A 26,527-nucleotide genomic window follows, 5' to 3' on the forward strand; every position below is an offset into this window, starting at 1 on the left:
ACACATCTCAGCTGCTCGCCAGGTTCCAGTCGTAGTAGTAGAATGTCTATGTACATTTCCAATGTGGAATGCTGTGGGAAATCTTCGATGTCTGAAAAAGATTAAGGTAATATTTACTGGTCTGTTAAGTGGAAGAGGGTGTCATCTGTTTTCACTGTCTGATTTCATCAGTGAAGGTTTTGAAATGTAGACTATCTGAAAATTCTACCATTATGTCGGTTTTGTCTGAACTTCATGACTAGGAAGGGTTTTCCCTCTTGTGCACCTCCACAGAGAGCACACTTGACCTTAAGTTGTATTACTTAGGGAAAGCAGGTTGAAAACAAAATAGCAGGAAGTGATCAAGATGAGGAATTTCTGTTTTCCAAACAGCTAAAGGTGCTTCTGTTATCCGGTAGTCATTTTGAGACGTTGGGAGAAAATGGAAAATGAATCTGTTAAATGCATACCTGGTTCTTGGGCATGGTACTGGTTTGGGACATGGAGACAGACTGTTTCCTACTTTGCTACATGACTGCTGACAAACCACATCCCTTCCTCATGCCAATGCCCTACTTTGCATGTCCTGCATAGCCCATAGGCTCTTCATGACAGAGTCTTTCTCATATTGTTTGTGCAGCACCCATCACGATAGGTTTTATATTTTGTTAGAAAGATCTTTAGAAAAACAAATGACAACAAACAAGCCCATTGTAATGCTACTAATTAGAAGAAATAATATGGAATACATCACTCCCTGGGACTACAATAAGAGGTTCCTACAAATTCAGTACATTCGGATATACATGTCCTTTGCAAATTGTCAGAATACAAATAACATTTTTCCTGCACTCTCTGACCTATTTTCTAATCTGCTTTTGCTTTCAGAAAAGACATAATAACTGTCTTATTTTTATTCACCTTTCTGACCTTGCTTCATCTGTGCTATTCCTTTTGTCCTCAACAATCAGCTTTAGTCAGAGCCCTTAAAAGAGGAGACCTGTCCTGTATGTGTTGCTTTTTCACTCCAGGCTGTCTATGGGTTAGTGTGTATGTCTTCATCACCTTGTCTACTAGAACAATTAATTACTTTTTTTTTTTGTCAGTTGACAGCAGAAGTATCAGTGTCAGTGTTCACAGGATTGATATCCTTTAATGCCTACCATAATTTCCACTATAGCTGTTAATTGTGACCAGACTACTCAGCTTTTTGTACTAAGACCATTTACTATGATGAACACCTCATTATCTCCTGGCACTGTCCTAAGTATTGTGTGTCAGTTACCTCTAAAATTTAATTCATGATCAAGGAATGCCAATAAAATGCCTAGGATATCTGTGGGTGAAAATGCCATGAGATGATTCCTAAGATGGTCATCATTGGTAACAGTTGGACTGCCTTAGTGCAAAGGGAGGAGGATGCACCTTTGTGTGCCAGTATTCCTATCTACATTTCAACTTCTGGAGAAAGACTGAGTTTTTCCCAGCTTTCTGTTCCACAGTTTTTCTTAATTTTTATTTATTTATAGAAGTTTACTAAGGATGTAGCAATTGTTTGCTTGCTTGGGTGCCAGAATAGAAGGGTGTGAGCAAGACAGAAAAGATTCTAGCTTGATTTTTCTTATGAAAGTTAGACTCCCAAGGTACTCCAAACATGCTGGCTGCACATCACTTCCCATGGGGCTGTTTAATGAAAACAAACAAAAAAACAGGAATGATGCCCCAGCATGACCTCAGTGTGAAATAATGAAGAGAACTGGTGTAAAGCTAACACTTGTGCCAATCAGATCTGCAGAGGGGATATTTTAAAACAATTTTAATGCAGGTGTCATAATTGTTAAAGCAATCTCAGTTACCACTCATCTTTTGAAATCATGGCCTTATTCCTCCAGAAACTATACATGAATTTGTCTTTGGTCAAGTATTTGAATGTTACCTCCAAACGGGTGGAGCACAAGCCTATTTCAGACCAGAAGAATTTTATACATCTTGGCTCATAATCCTGTATCCCGTATTGCTCGTATGTGGTAGCCTTGTTTGAGCTGTATCAGCTAAGAGATGGAGTATTTAAATGTGTAAATACAGGTGTTAGTTGTTGCAGGTTAAAACACTGGAGAGCAATCAAGAGGAGATTCCCCAATTTTCACAGCAGAGTTGAGAAAATTGAAGAAACGTCACCAAAGTGATCTAATGGCTGCCTCATCAGACGTGATGCCATGTATTTCACTTAGGTGAGGCACATTACTGCAGGTGACACTTGAAATTATTCCTTTAGGAGCAAAAATTTAGGGGAGTTGGTGCTGTTCAGTCCTTATCAGCCCTGTCACTGCCCATGCTATCTTCAAGTGGAAAGTTAATGGAACTAATGCATAATCCATGAAACCTTTGTACACCATTTCAGAAAGTGAGGCCATCAAAAAGTTCATGCTAAGTAGACTGCTCCATTCAGCAACAAAGTCATATAAAGCACCAACTATTCATTCAATATAAACACTTAAGACAGGGGGCAAAACTGCTACAGAAAAGCATGTTTTGCTACAAGCAGCTATAGCCACATTTTTCATTTCATCTTTCACCCAAACCTTTATCATCAGTGTGAGTACTATTCAACTGTTATAGGAGATTGGTTCTTCCCTGATAATGTTTTTTCAGCCTCTCTGCTGATGTCAAGAACACTAAGCTGCTATATCTCTCTATTGCACCTTGAAGGAGGTGAAAGACAATAAAGGCTTGAAGTCAGCCTCTTCTGGAGAAAAAGAAGGAAAAAAAAAAGCACATTTAAAGAATCTTTTATTTTAAAATGGACTATGCTGTCTTAGTCACTGTAGATGCTTCAACTTAACTTTCAATTTATTTACAGTAAAATTTCTATTTATCTTTCCTGCACTAGATCAAGTGAAGTGAAGATCTTACAAAGGACTAAGTGACTCGAGGTTTCGGGGAGTTTTGTTTCTGCGTTGGAAGTAGTTATCAACAGTACGAAAGGAAAAATACATAACAGTGGAATGAAAAGCAATTATCTGAAATGTCATTATGTGCATCTAATATCTTAGGTGCTCAGAGCATGTTTGGCTCTGAGAAACTCAGTGTTCCTACCCTTTTGCCTGCAAGCAACCCATAAAATTAACAGGTTGGTCATTTGAAGCGTTCTGTTCAGTGATGGCCCCTTCCCATTGCTCCATTTTTCAGCTGGCAGCCCTTCCTGATCATTTAATGGTAGAGAGAAACGGAGGATGTGCAGGCACTCACACTCCAGATTTACAGAAGGCTTAGACAACATCAATTGCTCTGCTGAATTAGCTATCACCTTCTTTGGCTTTGCGCTGAATCGTTCACGTTTTCTTAAAATGGTTCAACAGATGTGAAAGACAACCTATCTCAAAGGCAAAAGTCAAGACTCAACTGCCTAGAAAAGGAGTCATCGAAGCAGTTGGATGGATCATCTTTGAAAAACTATTTTTGCTACTACTTTTTTAAAATAATAATAATGGTGATAGTGGAGTAAATTTGGTGCAATCCTTAAGCTGTCTTTCCCAAACGTATTACCTCAGCTCTGGCCCTAGGTCAGTAGTGCTTGAAAAATCCTCACTCGTTAGAGTCTGCGGTGCGTCCCGTATAAAAAAAAAAAAAAAAAAAAGCTGGTGTTCCCAGTTCAGTTCTTAATGGACAGGTGTTCGCAGCACAAAACCCTCCATAACAATTGGCCCTAATTAGCACCTTTATCAGCAGCCTCCCCAGAGAGGCCAGAGAATGAACAGGCTCGGAAACTGAGCCGCCAGCCCGGCTCATCGCTGGAGGTGAGCCCTGCGGGTCAAGGTTGAGGGGCGGTGTGAGGCAGCTCTGCTGCTGCTGCCTGGGTCTCGCTGCTCCCTGAATAGAGGACTTCAGTCTCAGGACTGTCAATCTGGCACCTTTCAAAAGCCCTAAATTCACTTAATTAACGGATAGGAAAAAATAGCCTTCCCTAGCAACTCTTGCATCAAATGGCACTTGTGTTACCTTATATTCTGAGCACCTAACCCTATTAGCATTGCATTGTGTGGTTCTGTTGGAGTGCCTTTATGTACACACCAATCTTAACATACACGCTAACGTATACTGGGAGATTTAGCAGCGTTTTAAATTAAACTGACATTATCGAGTAGAATTTATGGTTTATTTTTTGGTTTTGGTTCTCTGTTACACCGTAATATGCTATACTAATTACACAGAAGAGCACTTTTTTCCATATTACTGTTCTTCTTTCCGTACAAGTAAAAGACTTTTGCATGTCATGCTTTCCCTGATTATTTTTTCCTTTTTCTTCCTTATTTTTTCTATTCTTGTCATAAGGCAATATTTTGCGTGTTATGTTCTCGTAATTTGTCAGTTTATTGTATGCTAACTCTACAACAGCCAAAAAATCTATACCTAGCTTACTTTTGAGAGGTACGGGATATGCTGATTTGTACAGTAATGTAATATAGAGGTGGAAATATCTATTTTTGACCATATCCTGAGTGTGACTGTTCATAGTTGCATCATTCTTAGGGATATTGCAGAGTTAGCTTCATGGCCTGAGGGAGTCTGCACTTCACAAAAGTATTATATCTGTATTCTGTAGATAAATGGAGTTTTCCTGGTACAAAACTCTGATTTCTCCTTCTTGATATTGTTCTAAGTTCCTGTATTTATTCCAGTAGATAAAGAAAGCATTTACCAAATGATAATTTAAGCTTCAGGTAGGATAGATGATTATGCTCTAAATTAGCTGTGAGCTAACCAAGCTGTACTTAGCATTTTTTCGTCTTAGAACATCCTTTCACATCTTCATTTTTATTTCATTTTTAAAGCTCTCTCTGGCTGATCAAGATCATTATAGAAAAGGGGCACCCCAAAAAAAAACTGATGAGGTCTTTCTCAGCTGTCCGTGACCTTTATTGTGCAACTTTATTCTGTGTCTTTTTCTCTAGATGAAAATTGGAAAAAGACATACTCAGCTGTGAAAGTTTTAGGTGAAAGCTATTCTGAGTATACAAAGTAATTTTGTGAGGCTGTGTAATCTGTATAGCAATCTTTCAACGAGGTAAGTTTTACTGTGTATCTACGTAACTTTTTTTTTTTTTTTTTCCTTCTCTAGTGTCTCTTTTTGTAGGTTATATTGCACTGGAAGGTCTGTGGAGCAGGAACTCTTGCGATCTGTACAGCCAGCCATAATAGAGCCTAGGGTCAGCTGGACCTCAGTGTTATACAATCTGAATTCATCTAGTAGAATGACCTGGTATTCCAGATAAAATGCAAAAGATTAGTTACCCATCTTTCTTTGTGTAAGGAATCCAAACTGGCTGTTCGCAGGTGTATTGTATGAAAAACACACATGCTCTTCAGAGCTATGGCAGCTGAAGGAGGTTTTCCTTCAAGAAAGGGAGGTTATCTCCCAGATATTTGTGATAGTTTATCTTAAAGATAATGGAGTAATACTTTTTTAGTGAAACTGCTTGCTGCTACAGGCAAAAAGCAAACAATTTTTTACACTACTGCTTTTGATCTCTCAAAAATTGTGAGTAGATACTTGGGACTTGTAACCAGATTTTTTTAAACACATGAAGCAGGTTTGAATTGCTCATTCAAATTAGACCATAGTTTTCAATCAGAAACAATAGAGAATTAAGGAAATGCAATACAAATAGGAAGGAGAAGATGAAACATGTAAGATGGCCAACAGACCTGAATGAGAACTTTCTACTCTTAAAATTGGTTTTCATCTAATCTTTCCTGTATTTTGTGTTTCTGATGTGATGTGTCGTGTTCTAATCCATCACAGACAAAGCAGCTGACTCCTACTGGCTAAAATCAATGTATTAGCACTAATACCCTACACTCATCTGATGTATTAGTACGTAATTTTTTGCATGTCTGCAAACAATTGAACCAATTATCTGTATTAGTAAGGCTATAGCTGATGTTCTGAGAGGACGTGTCAAATAACAGTAGTTCATGTTAACTGCCTGCATTGCACCCACAAGTGCAGCATATATTTCTGACCAAACTGCTCTGTCTCAGGAGCAGCTTGCTTAACCTGGCGATAAATGAATGAAATGTGGCTGTGCCAGAGGCTGGATGTTGGTGCTCCCCAAGGCCTTGTTCCCAAGACTTGTTGTTTATAATACTTAATGCACATCAGATATCTTGAGGTAGAAAACAAAATAACGTACACTCATTTCACTGTGAAATAAACCTAGATATGCCAGCATTGATCCTCAGTGCATCACCTCTGGAACTGATCCGACCTTATTCCTGATCTTATTCTCCTTAATGACCAATCTTCACTTTTTTTTTCCCCCTCAGAAAATCTTGTATTAATTTATGTATTAATTTGGTGTAAAAGTTCACTTATTTATAAGCAATGAGGAATAGCATCAAAGTACAGGAATATACTGTCTCTGTTACAACCCACTTCCTTCTCTGGGATTTTAGCACTGGAGAGGCTACAATACTAAGAACAGAATTGTTTGAATGATGTTGTAAAATTTAGTAAATTCTGGTGACTCATTCCTGAGTTGATTCCAATACCTCCCAGTTTTGGTTAGTATTTCAGTAAATCGGTATCAGGAGTTCCTTCTGAAATTTGGCTTGGCTACCCCTTTATGTGCCACTTTTGTAGCTGATTATGTCAGCAATATGTCTTTTGTTACCAGGCTGGGTGACGGCACCATTTAAATTTGCAAGAGAATGATCAATGAACTCTGAGCAGCATGAGACAGTTTTTCCAGAACTCCCCATCGCTGGCACATTTTCGGGGAGGCAGCCAGTCTACCTGTCTTCCCCAGCAGTGGCCAGAAGCATGCATGCCCTGCAGCAAGGAGAGATTTCCTGCTGAGCCCCAGCCCTTGTTCCCTCCAGGCACAGCAGGATTCCTCTGTTAAGGTCACAGGCAGGACTCCTCTGGAAAGCATAGCTCTCTCTCTTCTAAGATCGGTCTTCCTGCAACAAACCCTTTACCTCAATTGCACAGACTTTTCCACTCATCCCTCACCGTTTCTATTATTTATTATCTATGTTGTGTTCAAATGGGGCATGGTCCAAATCTCCAATGTGCTATTCCCCTTGTTTCTGTTCTTCATTCTGGTTATTTAACCTTTCACAGTTCTCTGCTTTCTCCTCTCTTCAGTTTGCCCTGGTGAACGATGGCACTCGGAGTTAAGGAAATGAAATAAGGCAGTAAACTGAAACATCGCCACTATAACTGTAAACCATAATGACTCCAAAACAGAGCAAAGACTTGATGTAATATCGCAAAAAATCTCAAAATATGCAATTAGGCATAGAATGTGTGAAAAGCACTGTCGTGAGCTGTATGGAGGGAAACTGGGACATTAATGAACACAACAAATTAACACAATAGAGATAAAATGTAGTGTTCTTTACCAGTATCTGAACCAAAAGTATATTGACAGGAAAACTGGAGAATTATCTGATGGTATACACCTATTATGTCTCTGAAAAAAAATAAAAATAAAAAAATCATATGTGTTTTATACCATTTATTCCATTAGAAGTAGGTATTACGTATCTTTTGTTTTAGGCTGTTTTCTAAATTGTGTTCCTATGATACTTATTGAAAGCAATCTGGACTCAATACCATCAATCATTTTAAGCACTTTCATTTTGGTTAATAGTTTTCTTTGTTCATTTTTAACTTAATTTGTGCTTGATATAATTCTGAGATTCTAAAAGGGAGATAATGTAATAATTAAACAATAATGCACAGATAACTCATTTATTCCTACACATGAAATTCTTATGACTGACGTGAGTTGAGTGAATCAATCCCTTGTACAAAACTGAGTATTGTGAGAAAATGTTCTTCCAGCTATAAGTATAGGTCTGAGCATTGCAGAGCTTGAGATCTAATCTTAGCCTCACCAATTACTTGGTAAAATCCAGGCTCATTATAAATGGTTAACTCAGCTGCACAAGGGAGGGCATAGTTTTATACCTAAAAGAACTATGTCAGGTTATCTGTACCAAAAGCGGAGTGATTCCTCCATCTATTAGCTTCCCTTACTGTCAAAGACAGGCTACCTTATGGGAGGCATTGTTGCACCATTCATTTCAGTACTGTAACTTTCAGTAAGTTGGGAATAAACTCGGTAGGCCAGGATATGTGCATATTAAATCATATCTGTGTACTGCAACTGACAGAAAAAGATGTTCTGATTTATCTCCAGTAGAAGGATTAGCGGAATTCAACAGACTTGCATGTTGCTTTCAAATGCAGTTCTCCCTTTCTTTATAGGAGAGCAGTAAGTGAATGCAGTAACTTCATTTTACAACTCTGGAAATTATTAGAACTTTTCTTTAAAGCAGGGAAGTCTAAGAGTGACCAATAAAAGATTTTGGAAAGGGTCTGATCAGCTGAAATTGCATACAACTTTCGTACTGTAGAAACCCAAGAAATGAGATTTTGTGCCTGCTGTGGGCTTCTCTAGGGCTGAAATTGGATGCATTCTTTGATTAAACAGGCCCCAAAAGAAGAAAATATGTACACAATTCTGATAAACAGCTTATCTTTAAGTCAGATTTATGAATCTGAATCCACAACTGAAAACAAGGCAATGCTGTGGGTCTGAAGATGAATATTTAACACAAAGTCAGAAATAGGTTTCTGAAAATAAGAGGTTGCTAAAGTTATGATGAACATGTACAAATTGCAAAATATCAGCAAGTCTTCTCTGCTGCAAACTGATCTAAAGCAGCTTTCCTGTTTCCCCAGCAACCTTGAGCAATGCTAGCTTGTTTCTTTGGAAGTAAATTAAATGTGACTTTCAAGTAGTTCATTATTTCAGTAGCCACAATGCCTTTCGGAAGTAAGGACATTCGATAAATCATGTTGGGATTTGCAGCACTTCTGAAGGGAGGCAGATAAAGGATTTTTGCAAAAATAGTTTTCAAATCTAGTAATTTTTTTTTAGAAATTACAAAAATTATGTTTCTATTGATACGGGGGAATAAAGAATAAAATATATTTCATATGTGTAAAGAAGGCTAAATATTGTTTGGTGCTGCACTAAAAGCGAGCATGTCCTGATTCACATGCAAACAGCTGGTGCAGACTGGTGTGCAGCCCCTAAACACAGCTCCACTTGACCTGGGTAGTTGAAACCTCTGCAGAAATGCTTTAACAGATGCAATGTCCGCACTCAGCCCAGGTTGTGCACTGTACAGTAGTTGGTATACAGAGAAATCCTCAGCCTCTTCCTTGCCCCAACATGTATATGTGTCTCTGAACTACAGCACCACACTATTCAGAATATCTACATGATGCATAAAAATGGGTGTAAGATTTCTGTACTTGTGGTTCGCTCCTGTTGGCAGTCCTAGAAGAAAGATGCTTACAAACTGTAAAGCATGCAGATGGAGCAACCATGGCCTGTTCAGTTCTCTGCAACAGGCAGGTTCTCTCCCGGTGACTTTCAGATGCAAAGGCAGGAGTCTCTCAATTTGATAAACATGCATTTTTAGTCTGGGCTTCAGGTTTACACTGTGCGAATAGATTGCTTTGCCTGTCCGCTTGAAGTTCCTCATCAATTTCCACCTATCTCTAAATGCTGAAAAGTCAAACCAGTGCATCTTTCAGTTAATTTCAGAATTTTCTGTGATTGGAGTTTTTTTGGTTCAGGTCTGGTATGAGTTCAACAGAACTAACTTCAGGTCATCAATTCAGATTTAGCTTTAGATTGGAAAAAAAGTCAAAGATTCAAACTGGGTTTTGTTTGGTTTCATTGGTTCATCTTTGCATTGGTTTTTTGGGAAGCTGGTAGAATCATCAGGGGAGAACAGTCACAACCCTCAGCTTTGGAGCCTCTTTTTGGTGGTATATGTTACTGTTAGAAACTAAACCGTTTTTTTGTTTTCTTTTGTTTTTGTCTTCAGCAACGTCTGTGCTTTGTCTTGGTTGTGCATATTTGGAGCTAAGGTAACAGGTGAAAGTAAATCTCATTCTGACATGGTAGCGAAGGTGTTCACGTTGCTATATGCACTTGACTAGTAAAAGTCAGTCATAGAAATGCCAGCGGAAGCAGGTCCTCTCTCCAAATTACACTGTCAGGGGGACGGCAGTGGAGCTGCCCTCCCTCCCTCCCCCTCAGCACAGAAACCCCAAGTCTAGCAGTGTCCCCGAGTGTGAATATTTTTTCCTAGTGTTCTTATAAGTGATTGCTTGTGGCATCTTATACCCTTATCTCAGCTTGTGCAGCCCCTCATGAATATTCGGTACATATGGAAGAGTTTCCTATATCATTGCCCATTAACAAGGAGGATAATCACTCATTCAGTTATCAAGAAGTCAGAGAAGGCCTTTCCTTGAGCCCCTAGTGCAAAGAATCCTGGGAGATCAAAGGAGGTTAAATGTGGCTGACATTAGGATCATTACTTTTTTTCTATGTAATTACTGTGTTATAATAAAGTTGATCTAAGATAAGGAAAAGGGGTATTAAAGTCTTTTAGGGCTAAAAGGCCGTATTAGTGACTCTTTGCCTTTTTTCCCATCACGGGACAAAATGCATATTGCAGTTGATACATATAAATGGACATTTTTTTCACTGAAAGTACGGTAAGGTCATAAGTGTACATATAAATGATATATTATTACAGAATCGCTTTTAAGGGAGGTTAATCCCATGTAAATGCAAAAGGCGAGTAGAAGGTGTAGTGATGCCTCGTTAGTAAAAACAGCGACACTGATAGATTCTTATTAACAGTTAGGTTCTTCACAGCGAACAGCTAGATTCTTATTATTTTACATTGCATCTTTCCTACATTTCTACGCCGTTCAATTTTGACATTCAGGACTGAACTACATCTCCCATCAAGCAATGCAGTCTCCTCCCTGACTAATGGAAGGATGCAGGACAACAACCATAGAGAAGAGGTTTTTTTGTTTGTTTGTTTGTTTTCCATTTAATCTTTTATTAGACACTGGAATTTACTTCACAAACTTTTGAGCTTGGCAATGTATTTTCTGTACTCCTCCCTCTTTTCTAGATTTTTCCAGCGTATCGGGCAGCTACATGTGAACATCTGTTAAGCTAGGTGAGCTGGTCAGGGAAACAAAACAATGTGTGCAGCTAAATAATTCTGCTTTAAATAGTGATGATGGGTTGGTGTGTATCATGGGAAGGTATGTACTAGAAAGTAAGATGTGATAATGGATCAGAGGCATTTACATGCTATGAGATCTTCAGTAGCTCTTCCACGTGAATTATAGTTGGCCAAATATGTGTTTTACAATTCAGTAAAACTGAGCAGTTGTGCAAAACTCCTCTTGCTAAGACACTCAGAGACATCTGGCCTGTCTGAAAACTTTAGATACCCTTATTCCTACAGTTTTATATTTCACATTACATAGTAACCTCTGGAAAACAATAAGATAAATAGTTGTCAGTAACAGCTTTACAATATATTAAGGATCCATTTAATCATTTCCATTCACCATTTCTGTAGTAGCAATTGCTGTATTTTTGAGGTACGTTTTATTTTTGCTTTAAACTTTTATCTAAGTCATCTAACTCATTCTGTACCTTTGTTGTTGTTTTGTTTTGTTTTAAAATTCCTTTGTACTTCTGATGGGGACCTTTCAGCTCTGACTTTTTAACCTGCAAGCTGAGGAATATAGAGAGCACTGGATATATTCCTGGCCTGTAGCAGGCACTAACTTTCTGGACAGCTCTACTCTTTAAAGTTGTAAGTCAGTGGGGCTGTACTCATGCAAGTATTCCATGAAAGCAAGACAATCTGATGGAGTGGTCTTCTTCAAATTCTAGTTCTGAAATGTTAAAAGTTAAGAAACATAATTAAACTGCAACTGCATTAACATTTATATAAAATATAAACCAAGTGCTTATCCTGATTCACCAAACAAATTACAGTTTGAACATTATAAAAAAACCACCCAGCTACTTATCAACGGCACCATTTGAAATTATTGCTAGTACTACAACTCTAAATGCATAGGATGCCTTAAATACAAACCCTGAACATTTACATACTGATTTCATGAGCAAAGCAAAAGGTATTTGCCAGTAACAGTACAGGACTCAGCATTTTTATTGTCTGTGTAATCCTGGCTCGCTCTGATATGAAAATTCAATTATTTTAGAACTGGTCGTCTCATTAAATTTTGACAAGGAGCACGAGCTCAGTACTAGCTCTAGCTCTGAGAGGCCGTGGGTGCCTGACAGCTCTACGGTGAATTTTAAAATGTAGTATTTTTGCAGGACAAGATTATCTGACGATTTTATATTAAAAAAAGAAAAAATTAATCAAATACATTGTAACATCCAACACTTGGCCTTTCTGTAGATATTTTCGTGAAAAATTATTGAAAAAAAAAAAGACTCCACTGTTTATTGCATCTTTTCCCCAAACTCCACCTCCACGTCTTAATGCTCCGTAACTGTGCTAGAAAAAAATGCGCCTCTATGTAAGTGGCAATATTTAACCACTTATTGTTAGCATTTTCTAACTTTCCTCAACTAAAATGTATTTTTAATTGTTTTTATAAATATGATTTCCAAAATAGAAGTATAAAGTATTTCTAGGTATAAATAATTATATAGTCGTTTGGTGCAGAGTCTTTCATGCCATGCTTAGATCATTCTCTTGAGCTGTAGCAGATCTGTGTTCTAGTTCTTATGGAAATAATTTTTAATTAATTTGCAAAGTAGAAGAGGTCCAATAAGGAAGACAAAAGGGTGCTGTCTCAGACTGTCTAGAAGCATGGTGCTTATGGTACTCAGCTGCTCTGCAACAGGCTAGGAAAACAAGGATGTGAACCAGGTCTCTGATAGCATCGGTAAGCGCCCTAATACCAGTGCTGCTTTTGCTGCAGGCTTCAAAGTTTTGGAGTGGTTTATTTTTTCTTGCTGCTGTTTGTTCTGTAGGTTTTTTTCTGGAGTAGAGGTAGGCATTTATTATTTGTTCTACCTCAATCTAGAATGTGAAATCTGGGGAAATGCTGAAACACTTTGTAGAATGAGGAAGTTATTCCCACATCCAACTCTGGGAGTTTGTTTCTTTCATATAGGTCTGTGCCATTTCAAGTAACCTATTTTAGCTGTTGAATACTTCATAAGCAATTAATGTACAAGAAATAATTTGCCTCAAGTTTGAAAAGACTGCCTAGGAAACATTGATTTATTAGCTTATTCATAACCGTTTATTTAACACTACTGTAAGACATTAACTGGATTTTCAGTCTGTGATTTCTTGTAGTTACTATTACTCCACCAAGGAAAAAAAAATATTGGTCTGTGCATTACATTATATCTAACAGTTATTCTGACTGCTGTAAAAGAATTCAGTAAACCAAAGTCTGTATACTTATTACTGCTAATTTAACGTAGTGGCATTAGGGAAATAAAACATTAGATAATATTTCAAGGGCAACACAAACTTAAGATCTAACTTAACACTTAAAACACTTAAGATCTAACTAGGATGTCTTGGAAACAGACAAAATGTAATGTTGCGTGTGGACTAGCGAAAGACAATTTCCTTTAAATGTGTAAAAATCTGAGCGACAGAGGGCATCCTCACTCTGATGATCTCTAGTGGGAAAATATTCAAGAGGACCTTGTATGGGGAATAGCAGACATATTGGACTGTCCCATCTATTAGTTAGGGTCAGGGACATTTGAAATACAAGCTTCTTAGAGAAAAAAAATCAGACTGCTTTTCTCTATATTTAATTAACTTCTGTGAAGGTCACACATATCTCTATCTCTGAAATGCATAATGTGTCACTCATTTAAAAAATCTGGATATTTTGCATTATCTTGCCATTATGGTCCAACTTTTTTTATCCCAAATTTCACAGTGGTGATCAAATTAAAGAGATGACAAGCTCCCTGTCCTTACAAGCTAAGCATTTTGTGTGTTATACTCAGATATACTCTGTGTGATATAAGATGAGACTTCATAATGGGATTCAATGCAGTTGAGTGCTAAATTATGGCAGGCTTATATCACAGAAAATTATAACAATGAGAGAAGAATTCAAATCAGGGTTTTAGTAAGAGAGGAAAATTAAGACTTTGCAATTAAAGTGGTAACCTAAAACTTCAAAATAATTTAAACAGTTACTGAATACATGTAATGTTCTGTGCTTATCTGGAAGCAGGATTGGCAGTTGTTTGAAAGGATCCAAATGAAGTGTGGACAAGGTGTATGTTATGTCCTCAGAACACAGATCTGTCATTTTCTTCATTGTTCATGAATACATTGGTATTGAATATCTCTTTCCCACAAATTCACAGGCTCCATGCAAGACTAGAGAGAAAACCAGTGTAATGTTATCGTTAAATTGATGTTGCATACAACTTTATGATAGTCCTGACAACTGCAGCTTGTGAATTTGCCAAGAGCAACCCAGTAAGTTATTTCCAGAGATGAACACTGAACTATGAAGTAAAATAATCCTTTCCTTCAGAAGGATAAAACTGCAATTTTCTCGTAGACATAATTTACAGAATTATTACTGACAATTTTAGAATTCCACTGTGTGAAACACTGGGGGTTTGAGAACAGAATTTCTTATCCTTTTAATAACAGACAAATTTTAAACAGACAGTGTATCTATAACATCTATGCAATAACACAGGAGGAATCTGACCTGGAAAACAAGTGGCAGTTTCCTTTCCTTATTCAAATATTCTGCCTCTCGCGAAAGCTGAGGTGTGCTGTGATTCATCACTTTGGTTAAGATAGGAAAAGAGCCCAGGTTCATATTCTGATTTCTTCTCACATACCTCTGGAGCGCATGTAGTGCATTTAGAACTCAGCTTCCATATGAGCGATATTTCAAAAAAAGTTCTTGGCCCAGGCAGTTAGTGTTTCGTGCCCTGGAGAAATGTAGACATTTATGTAATTGTTGAGATCACAAATCTTCATGAAAAGGAATCATTTTAAGTGACAAGAAAGAAGAAAGGCATGTAATAAGAAAATATAAATTATATATCGACATCTTATGTTTAGGTTTCTTGCTGGAAGTTGTTACAGTAATCTCATAGGAACAAGAGAAAAGGCAATAGTGTTCAATACAGATGTCATATTCCTAGTGGCAATCCTGTAGTCTTGTTGCAACCGCATGAACATCTCCGCTGACATCAGTGAGATAAGTTAATTGAAATCAGTGGAACTAATTTAAATTCATATGTACCTATATGTGACTTAGACTTGAAAGACAGTTGTAAAGCAAAACATACTGTGCTTGTGTTTGATTTCTTTCTGATGTAAAAAAAAAAAAAGCATTTTTTTTCTTGTTTAACTTAGAAAATACTTCTCGTGGTAGTCTGGACACCTTGCAGGATTTGTTTGTTTAGAATGTGTTAGCTTTACAAAGATCAGTGCAATGTTATCTGTTCTGTGTTCTTAGTTTTAAAATGCTAACATGCAAGAATCTAGCAGGTGAGTTTATGAGACACTTCCAGCTGTAGAGATGTTAGGCCCTATAGGTGTAATTCCCACTCAGTGCTTCTGTTGGCTTTCTGTGCTTGACAAAGTGATTTGACCACTTCTATTCACAGCTTCTGTGTGCAAACCTTCTTGAGCAAACCTTCTGGTTTATACAAAGTTCATACAATGGACTTTGAACTAAAGTGGCTTAAATTCAATGTATGTCAGGATAGACGATTTGTCAAATGCAGCTAAAATGGGGAATGTCTTCTAGGACTGTCACCTTTGAATGTGACTCATAAATTGAAGGGTTGTGTCCATTGGACTTTGCAGGAGGGCAAAGTATTCATCAGCTGGTCCATGCCTTTTGGAGAAGCATTTTAAGAGGACCACAGCCAAAGGTCCTCTAAAAACGTACCCAAGCCTACTCTTCCCTGCTGCCTGACAGTCTGCTCAGAATCATCACTAGATCAGTCCTTGCATTAGTCACACTCGGTGGCAAGTAAGATGGCTCTGGAAGGGTTTTGCTGCAGGGACAGCCAGTATTTGTAAGCAGTCCAATTTCAAGTTGAATTCAGACTGACAAAGAGGACGATGTGCGGGCTTGATGCCCAGTTGGACACACCTTGGCTTTCAGACTTTTCCTGTAACGAGCAGCTCAGATATAACATAGACAAAGCAAGCAATGTCCTTTCTTCAAGGAAGTCTAAGTATCCTAGGTAATGTCAAGATTGTAGCAATAAACCTTGTAAGACTAGCTGAAAACAAAAGAGAAAGATGCACTGTAAAGTGCAGTTACCTTTCATAGTCTAAATGTAAGACTAGAATTAGCGCAACAGGTTTTAACAAAAATCCCTGCCAAATTACTCTACCAACATACATCATTAACTGCTCGGTTTGGCTTGAAATAATCTGACAATGTTCTCCATTAAAAATGGACAGAGGAGAGCTGAAAACAGCATGGATGAAGCAGAACACAATGAAATCCAAAGCAGAACCGGAGGCAAGCATACATGTGAGCCACAGAGTAAAAAGCATAAAAAGTTTTGCTGGAGTATCTAGATTACCCAGAAATGAAATAATTTAAACTCATATGTGTCCTTTAGCAGCTGCTAAGCGTAGTGTTCTGCACAGAGTATTCCAGACGTGTATTAGGAAAGACATCTGCTTGTACTGTTTCAGATTTCAGAGTTATACAGGGCGTAACAGGGAATTTTACCCTAAAGCACCAAAACCTTAAACAAACACAATACAAACAGCTGGTTGAATAAACCGTGGTCCCCAATGTCTCTAAAGTTTTGTAAAATTCTTCAAGAACCGTAATAGACATAGTGGTATGATCTCTTTTAATTGAGAAAATAGAGGGGTAGGAGATAATACAAAATATATATATTTTCAGATTTTTAAAAAGTATTTCAGATGAATCCTTTTTCTGATGTAATGGTTGACATGTATAATCTCCTCAGCCTGGGCAGACAGGTCTCTAACAATTAATGGGAGGATCTTTCAGTGATTTTGCAAATTCCTTAATTTACATTAGCGAATGGTGTTTGTGAACCATGGAAGCATATGTCTCAGTGCCAGTATTTTAAACTGTACCTAGACTTTAATAGTTGAAAAAGAAATATGGATTGTATTATGTTCTTCCTGTAAAAGGATTGGAATTTCAGCATGGTAAAGATCAGTTAACTGCCATTTACAGGGCAATTAAAAATGAGAATCACATATTTATTGTCCATTTTTAATGTTTTTTCCTTTCCGAACCCAGACTCCAGGCCAGCCTCCTATCCAAGTTTTCCTTCATGCCTTATTGTCTATTCTGTTCAGCTATTTAAAAAATGTTGAATATCAACAATGGCTTTCAGTAGTGTATTGTCAACTTTTGTATGAAGCAATCTTGGTTGAATGAGAAGATCCCAGAGCTTATAGTTCTATCTACTGTGCTGCACTGGGTTTCTGCTTGAATGTGTGTGACTGATAACAGGACAAATTTCTACCTTCGTTATTACATTTCAGCTACATAATTCATTTGCCAAAATCTTTTAGGAAATATCTTTATAGCATATTGCACGAGACATCAGGTAAGTGCTTGTAATGTAAAAATAAGTAAAGATCCAGCAACTGCCTTGTCAGATTTGTTTGTTAATTGTAGATCTGCTTCTGCCAGGTTGTTTTGCGGACTTTTACAGTTTTGTGGATAGCTGCGTGCCCTGAGACATCTCTAGCAGAACATCTTTGCTCACATAAAGAAAATCATACTGGATCTGCATTGCTTTTAAAGTCAAAAAGCAATATTCTGTGAAAAATTATAGCAAATGTGCAGTTTAAGAATTTTCAAGTAACAGATGTGTTATTGTTAATGTACAAGCTTGTTTCTATCTGGAATTATGGTACTAAAAGCTTTTTAAACATTTTTTTAAAAACTCCTTGTCTTCACAGTGTGATATAATTTTATTTTGTGTACGGGGTAATTGTAATTTAGCTTATATAAACTCAGTCACCCATGTATCTTTGAATGGAAGCTAATATTCTCTATGCCATTTTCAGGAAATCTAAGGATTCCTCAAAACTATTCAGTTTATTCATGCATTTCAGTTAACAGGTGGCAAAACAGGTAAAACACAAGCAGCTGTTTTTCCTTTTATTCTCCGTCTCATTTGTTGACAGTTAATTTAACTTTGAAAAGAACTAAGAGAGATCATTTCTCTAAATGATGTGATTACTACAATGATGTAAAGGGATAGTACTGTATATAGTACCTGATCCTGTTGGAGAAACTGAAACAAAATTTCCATTGCAGCCAGTATTTTGGCTAAATTAGGAGAGCAGGATCTGGCCCATCATCTTGTATAACAAATTAATTAATGCCTTCACCATGCATCACCTTTAATATTCCTGATTTAAAATACTTAGGTTTGTTTTTTTTCTTCATGGTCAAAGAAAAAGGTAGACATTTACAAAGGCAACAAATATAAGTAAGGACTCAAAAGTATTGATTCTGACTTGTGATTTGAAAAACTGTATTCATGAACCAAAGATACTGCTGAGTATGGGAAAAGATCACACAAACCAGAATGGGTACTGTACTAATACTGGCGTTAGACACCAAACAAATAAAACTGAGATGTGGGGTACCCTTCTGGACAGAATGTCTAGGTATTCTAGCAGTGTTCTATCTAACAGGGTTGTGTTTAATGCAATATTATCAGTTTCACATTAATTCATCTGCTTGCTTCTTTGTCCCAAATCCTGGACTCTTTTCAGTGCCTATGTCCGCTTTGTCTGTGTCCTGTCTGCAGACAAACAATGACCTTTAAATACCTTCAATATACGTGTGGGTGTACGTGCATAAGATTGCAACCTCTTTGGTAGACATGTAATGCTTATTGAGAGGTATTTACACAATTATATTCCTGTCAAATACATTAAAGATTTCTGTGTTTCAGAAAGTATTTCAAAAACATCTGAAAAGGCAATTTAAGTGGAAATTAAAACTTTGGGAATAAAAAAAATGTCATTTTTATACCAGTACTCTGATACTGGGGCGATGACGGAATTTTTTTGAATGGTGTACTAATAAGAAAAGTGTTCTTTCTACGTTTCTCATTGGTACCTAGTATGCGTATTATGCTTATAGTTTTAATAGTTTGGAAACATTACATATTAACCATTGTTATACTGGTTACTATAACAGTACCTGTCAGAGGAAGAGGATTTAATGAAAAACTTCATTAAAAAATTATACTTCTACCTGGAGGGGTTACAGATTTCTGTACAGACAGCATTACACAGATGGCACAAGCAATTAGGTAGTGTAATACGTAGGACTATTTTACATCACAAATTAGGAATAAATGTCATCCAGAATTTGCAGAGGAAAAGAATGAAACTTTAAATACCATTTTTGTCTTTTGAATGACTTGAACAAAGCTTTCTTTAAAAAACAAACAAAACAATTCCATTTGATTTTAAAAATTGATTTTCTTTATATTTCAGTCTTCGCCTTTAATGAAAGAAGATTCAAGACTGAGAAAGACTAAGAGAAATGTTTTATGAACATCTTGAGAAAGACATGAAAGCAGCAGTAAGCAGAAAGGTACAGTGCCCAGTACAACTGTTGCATTTTTCATACACAATATATAAAACACTCTGCATTTGCACAAGTGTACAGCTGACAAGTCAATTGCTATATTTATTGTAGAGCTATCTTTTTGAAATGAATTAAGAGATGGACTAGTTACTGAGTCAATAGCTTAGCATTCCCTTAGCGCTTTGAAACCATTCACATATCTGTTGTAAAATATGGGTATTCATCAGGTGCCATAATAATGATGACTGTAGTCAGAAAAAAGATGACATCCTCCCAATTACAGTTGTGATGAAATTTTGGTTCTTTGAACATTTATTATTTTTGATGTTGAAATAATAATCTCTTCAATGATCTGATTTTAGTGGACACTAGAACTGGTACAACTTTATCAAGAGGGTAAGATAGTTGTTCCTTTGTTGGTTCAGCTTTACTCTGTATGATACAAATTAGAAGAGGTTTCTAGTCTGATATTTTATCTTTTTAAATCTCTTTAGTTGTATAGTGACAACTACATTCCCTTTCAAAACTAAAAAGTCCTCAATGTGGAAAGGGAAGTTTAGGAGGCATGTGAGTTTTAATTATAAAGAGATTATCCTGTTCTCTTTATCTGGTACCCTACATGTCGCCAGTGTTAGTTGTCCAGGCTATATATTGGAACATTGTTCTTAGACAGTGTACATATCGAGAAATGGTGTTGTTTAAACCGTCTTTGCAACTCTTGGTGATTGCTGATGTTGAAGAAATTGGTTCTTCACTGCAGGCATGAGACTGCCTCTGATTGATGATGTATTTCTATAATAATTCTGCTGAAGTATCCCTTGTAGACATTAGGAGGTCCTCCTTACAATTAAGAGGCAAATTGTGATGTTCCTTTGCATTTTACAAGAGGAAAAACTGAAGTGTGAAGGTTTGCTTGTCTGAGATCAGCCAACCAGCTTGGCAAATCAAAGAGAAGAGCTCAGGTCTCTCTTACCATTGGAAATGGGTGTTCAGAAGCAAGACACAGAGTCCATCTCTGTAATGCCATGTAGACTATGTTCCCAGTCATGGCAGGGACAGGAAGAGGCTCTTTTTCCTCAAAATGCCATCACAGCCTTAGTCTATGCACAAATTTACCATATATATTTCTTGCCTTCCCAGTACTCATTTTTCAGATAATCTCAGATACTGTTTTCTGTATGAGCTTCATTTAGATAAGGGATGACATTTCATTCTTAAAGATCAGGAAAGCACTTTTCCAGTTGATCTGCAACCAGCCATGCTTTATCTACATATATATAACCATGCAGTTGTCAGGGCCTCCTGAATGCAATGAAATCATTAGCTTGTTTATACAGTTATTTTTTCTTCATATAAGGGAATAGGAGAAGGGTTTGCAACTTTTGGGGGCGTGTGTTAGACATGTAAAACCAGGCTTTCAGGTGTGCACCTTCTGTATGTTGTAGAAGTCCTTCTTCTTGATAAGACAAAGAATCTTCACCAAAATTTGCAAAGAATCTCAGCAGGGCTAAAAGGTTAGAAACTGCCACCTGACATGCTGTGATATTTTATACAAGTTGAGAATGTGAGCCCCAAACTTTCTATTTCTAATTCTTCTGTTTTCTGTACCTTTTGAAATAAATCCATCACACTGTGTGTTTTTATCCCCCCAAGGTGTGGCTAGCAGGACAACCTGCTCACCATATTGTCCTTCCAATGTGGCTGGTCAAGGTTACTATTTTGCTCTTCTGACATGTTATCAATTATCCTGCCAACAGACTGATACCGGACCTGTAGTTTTCTTATAAAATAAAAAACTGAGTTTAATTAAACCATCAGTATCTTAGACCTAATTATTTCAGACAGTATTTAATTAATGTTTCATGGATACCTAATGTAATTAGGGTTCCTTTAATAAGACCTTCTATGACATTAAAATATATGACCTTTATCTTTCTTATCAACCATAGCCTGACAACTCAGATTTGTCATTTTCACTAAAAGGTATAGTTTGATTAAATAGAACAGAACATAAAATTAATCCACCAAATTATACTTGTTTGTTTCTTTTTTTTTCTTCTTAAAGACTAATAACTTAAGTCTTTTAATTAGCAGTGTCAGTACAAATGTTCATGCAAGCATTTTACCTTTGTTTTTTCAGACTGTTTCTTTAGTATATCAATTTTTATGGCAAAAGTAGATAACAAGCAGACTTTATTAATCATGGTGAAGGGTTCAATCTTTTAGATATGAAAACTAAGGAGCTATTCTTTATAGTAACAATGACTAGTAATTGTTTAAGACAGTTCTGCAAAGGACTTAATTTTTGCTGGTCACAAACTTCCCCAAAATAAACCTGTAGTTTGAATTTGAATGAATGAATATAATTGAAATTACTAGTCTGGTGCAAAAGTTACATGTTTGCTTTTAGAACCTACAGGTTCTCTTTTTGTTACTTTTGTTACCTTTTGGTGTAGATCCAGTGAAAAAGCATTTGTCATACACAAAATTTTGATGATATTCTTTCTCAAAGGGTTATTATAAGCTTCCTTGGAACAACACCCATCCGATCTTGTTTCCTCACTCCCCAAAGAGCTTTTATATCTCACCTTCAAAATCAGAGTGGCTCCAATGACTTCACTAATGTTTAAGTTCCACACATTGAATTAGAACTTTTTAATATGTGTAAAACTTAGCACAAACTTCAAGATTTTTCATACTGTCATAACTAGGCACAGTTACAGATCTATTAAATATGTGTCTCTAAAAATGACCTAGAGCCTTCCTGTTTACTGTAGGGCTGTGGATATGTAGCAGGGCCTCCAAACTGTGGAAATATATGATGTCCAGGAAAAAAATGGAGCCATCGTAGGAGAAACAGTGTCTGAAAAAGTGGTCATAGCTGCTGCTTTTCATAGGTTACAAAAATTTTTGCATACGGTCTGCGTTCTTCTTCCCTTTGAAATGTAAACAGTTACATTCAGTTACATCCCCTGACTTTATATACTAAATAAAATTATCATGTTAATTTAATAAAATGCAATCAGTACCTATATGTTTTTTGCTGATTGCAGACTGTGATAAGTGTTGCTAGTACAGCCACTAACTAGTACTCACTGTATTCAATTGAAATTTTAAATGTAATAAAGTCAGTGACCAAGATTCACCCCACTTGTATAAGTTCATAGGATGGGAAGAGGATGGGAAGGGGTTAAGCCCAGGAAATTTATTACTACCCAAGCAGGCAGCTGCAGAATTCCACTCCCATTGCTGCAGTGAGTCTTTGCTGAGCAAAACCTCCCACTAAACAGGGTCTTGGGGATAGGAAAACAGAAAAAATCTCTCCCCTAGTCCTTTCTGATTCACCCATCTCATTCAACCTTTTGTATTTGATGTTGTCCTCTGATCAGCTGATGACCTGATGATTCTCTCCTTGCAATCACTTCTTGATATTTTACATCACATCTTTATATTCACCACGCAGTTAGATTTCTCCATTTTCTTCATTAACATGATGAAAATTGAATTACGATGAGCCTCTGTCTGAATAGAAAACACCTAATCTATCCAGAGATATTCAAGAGAAAAATGATTAATATAGAAAAATCTACTGGATAAAAAAATCTTGATCCAATCATGTAAAAATAAATTGATCTGATTACATAGATTACTGAAAACTGGTCACCTTGGCTACATTAGAGCCTTTAAAAGCAAACACAAATCAGTGAATCATTTTAATCAAATTTAATTTAGATTATACACTTTCACATAAAATCTAATTTAGTTGGAATTACTCGGTCATGACTTGTCTGCTCCCCACAGGACAAGGTTAAAGAGATTACATTTGGGTTCATGTCAGCAGCATCTGCTAGTTAGCCCTCTGAATGCTGATTTAATGAGAGAGGTTATGCTTAGTCTCTTGGAAAGACTTCTGGTTTAGGCAGGTGCTTGAGAGATGTTATTAATTTAGTGTGATACAAGGAGTGATGTTATCGTACTTGGAAAAGTCTTGTATCATTATTCTCATGTGTATAAAATACCCTGGCATTTTTGTTTACATCTGTTTAGCAGCTTTTAGAGGGGTTTCCTCTAATCTGTCTTTAATATACTGCTTCAGAGAGATAGAAGATTCCTATTAAAGAAATAACAGCTTCTTTAATATGAACAGTTATCTCAGGACTTGTCTACAAGAGGCACCAAGTGAACATTAAGTTGCAATGTCAATTTACAGAGAACTAAAAAGTACCATATCCATATGCAGACAAACCCTTTCTGTCTCTCAACTGTGCAGTATCCTACAATCAGATCATTCACAGGAGCACCTTTCATGATAGCTTTCTTGCTCTATAAACAGACCTTTTATTTCTATATATTTAGCCTTTACAGAGTCAGATTATATCCTCATGTGATAAGTACCACTATGTGAGTTTCTACCTTGAAATTAATAGGATGTGTTGCAGAGTTAGGTACTCGTTGACAAATAAGTAAATACAATTAAGGGAGTAAAGTCTTTGCTGTTGAATGTAGTGAGTGCAAGCTCCATTCTGATGGAGCAGCTACTCTGCAGCAAAAGCAGGGGTGGTAGTCATTAATTCTACTTCATCAGCCCTGCTGCAGAAAATAAAAAGGCCAAAACGACTGTGTAAACTTGTTGCTCAATACCTCACTCCGAACCAGAAAATGTACTGTGGCATGGTGAATCACCATGGGTTGCCAAAGATCTGTCTGTGATTGTCCAGACCGAAATCAGTGCAGAGGTACAAAACACCATGAATTTAAGCTCAGGTTCCTGCTGCTGCTCTGACCTAACTGCTGGATGTGCAGAAATCAGAGAGAAAGCTGCTAACTTCATAAATTCTTCCTGGAAAGAATTTTCACAAGGAAAGAAAGAAAAGCCAGGCTGAGAATCTTTGGACATGTGTAACCTTAACTGATTCCCTAACCCAGCAGGGAAACAGCGGACTTAAATGGCCTTAACTGTCCTAAAGTACCTCCCTACATATCCAGGAGCCTTTCATGCTAAAATAGTTTTCTCCCACACGTAGAAAAGATGAGCTAGGAATTCATTCGGGGTAAATCAGCACCATTTCACTGAAATCAATAGAGTTGAATCAATTTTAGATGTACTGCATGTTTTCTGCTGTTTTCTTTTAAGCACTGTTTATGGTTCTTCAGAAGAAAAAAAGTACTGGAACTATTAATCCCCGAAGTTCTGATAAAGAATTTTGAATAACAATTGAAATTCATTACAAAATTTCACTATTTCAATGCATAATTTCCCTGGTGGAGGGGCTTAAAACTCTTTCTATAATTACCATAACAGCATAAGGGTCGAGCCATTAAAATAATCTCTAGCAATTCTGTGTGATTCAAGTTATTTATGAAGAATGCTGCAGACACAATGTTCCTTGCTACACGGTCTGTTTTCTGTATGTCTCTCTACCCTTTCTCTTCCCCTATGTATAAATGGTTAATTCTTATATATGTACTAGAAGGATCTATATCTCCAGAATTTATAAATCCACCCTGAAGAAATAGCATTTATATCTGAAATCCATAATCATATCAAAGAAAACTGGGCAAAATTGAGAAAATGGGGACATACCTTATTATGATTACCTTCTATTCGAGCATATTTTTCTTATTAGCAGTGCAGACAAAAGGTAGCCCTCCTATTTTATTTTAAATGAGCCTGATAGAAGTATCTCATCCACTTCATTTTCATATAAAATTGCACTGTGGAGCCTGATCTTCCTGCCTTCACTCTGGCAAAATACCTACTGTGGTCCTTAGAAACATCCATGTAAAGATTACAGGGCTGGGACCTGGTATTTACACTTTAGCCCTGGCTAACCACTGTTGTTCGCCGTGTTGCATGTGGCATTCCCAAATCATCTTTTAGAGAGAAAAACATGGAGATGATGCGCTGAACTTGGTCAGCCTTTGCTAAGAACAAGTATAAGTGCACCAGGACTTATTTAGAAATGGCATGGTTCTGTAGCAGTTGTGACAAGATAAACAGGCAGGTTAAGCTTGTGTGAGTGTAAACTATTTTCCAAATTGATTCTAATGCTAAAATACTAAACACACTCTGAATACAAATTACTTACTTAAGTTTACAGAAGTTTTACATTCACAAAATATAGAAGAGGAGGTATTAATATTTTCTGTTAGTGTCCTACAGACACATAGCCAAACCCTTAGCCAGTGGAAATCAGTGAAGCACCAGCAAGGACAGAACCGTGCTGCTTCACACCACTCATAGTATGGCCAGAGACAAATGATAATCAGAATTACTGATTCTGATGAAATCACACAATTCTGAATTTGGGAAATGTTTGCAAACATGCTACACAAACTTTGTTAGCTAACACAGCTACATAGCTCGCATTGTTGTCCTGATTATTTGTATGGAAACAAATTCCAAATTTAGTTATGTTTGTGTAATACTGAAATAAATGTACATCATTTACAGCATGTCTCTGCTGCCCTGAAATGTGCTCCTGTCCTCAGTTTGACCAAGAGAAATTCAAAGACAAAGTGGAAATAAAGTAAACCATACTCAAATTGAGCAGTATTATATTCTAAATTAAATATCTTATGCATTGATAATAGCTTTTGACACATCCTAGTTTAAGAGAGAAATTTCAGTGTTAAAACAGGAGGGAGAAAGGAATGTGATAAAAAATAAAACCAAAATGCTGCCCTAACTGTTTTAAAAATTGACAGGAGTTCATACTGAGTTCTGAACTTCCTGATTTGAGTCTCCTGCTATTAAATTATCACAATAAACACACCCTCTAATCCAACACACACTACAGACACCAAAAGACTTCTGCTTGGTTCACGCTCATGAAGGAAGGATAAATAGCGTTGCCACTTATCAAAATTAAGATTTTTAGAAAATGAGAAAAAAAAGTGCTGAGTTTAATTACCCGTTTTAATTAGTGTACTAGATAGCATGAAATAATTCATTCCTGTGATTACAGAACAGGCAGAGCCCTTTGCGTATGGTTACTGTCAGAATTTTTCAGATGCACAAAA

The 26,527-nt window shown here is 36.9% G+C and overlaps 1 long non-coding RNA gene across 1 annotated transcript in view; it reads left to right on the forward strand.

The window, feature by feature from the left end:
- LOC106037628 (uncharacterized) overlaps positions 1-26,527 on the forward strand; it is a 159,990-nt gene that overhangs the window by 51,387 nt on the left and 82,076 nt on the right. Inside the window, exon 3 of the long non-coding RNA XR_001208147.3 lies at positions 19,411-19,510. This is a non-coding gene — a long non-coding RNA (uncharacterized lncRNA). The remainder of the gene's footprint in view (positions 1-19,410; positions 19,511-26,527) is intronic.

This window comes from Anser cygnoides, chromosome 13, assembly GCF_040182565.1.
Source record: "Anser cygnoides isolate HZ-2024a breed goose chromosome 13, Taihu_goose_T2T_genome, whole genome shotgun sequence".
Lineage (NCBI taxonomy): Eukaryota > Metazoa > Chordata > Aves > Anseriformes > Anatidae > Anser > Anser cygnoides.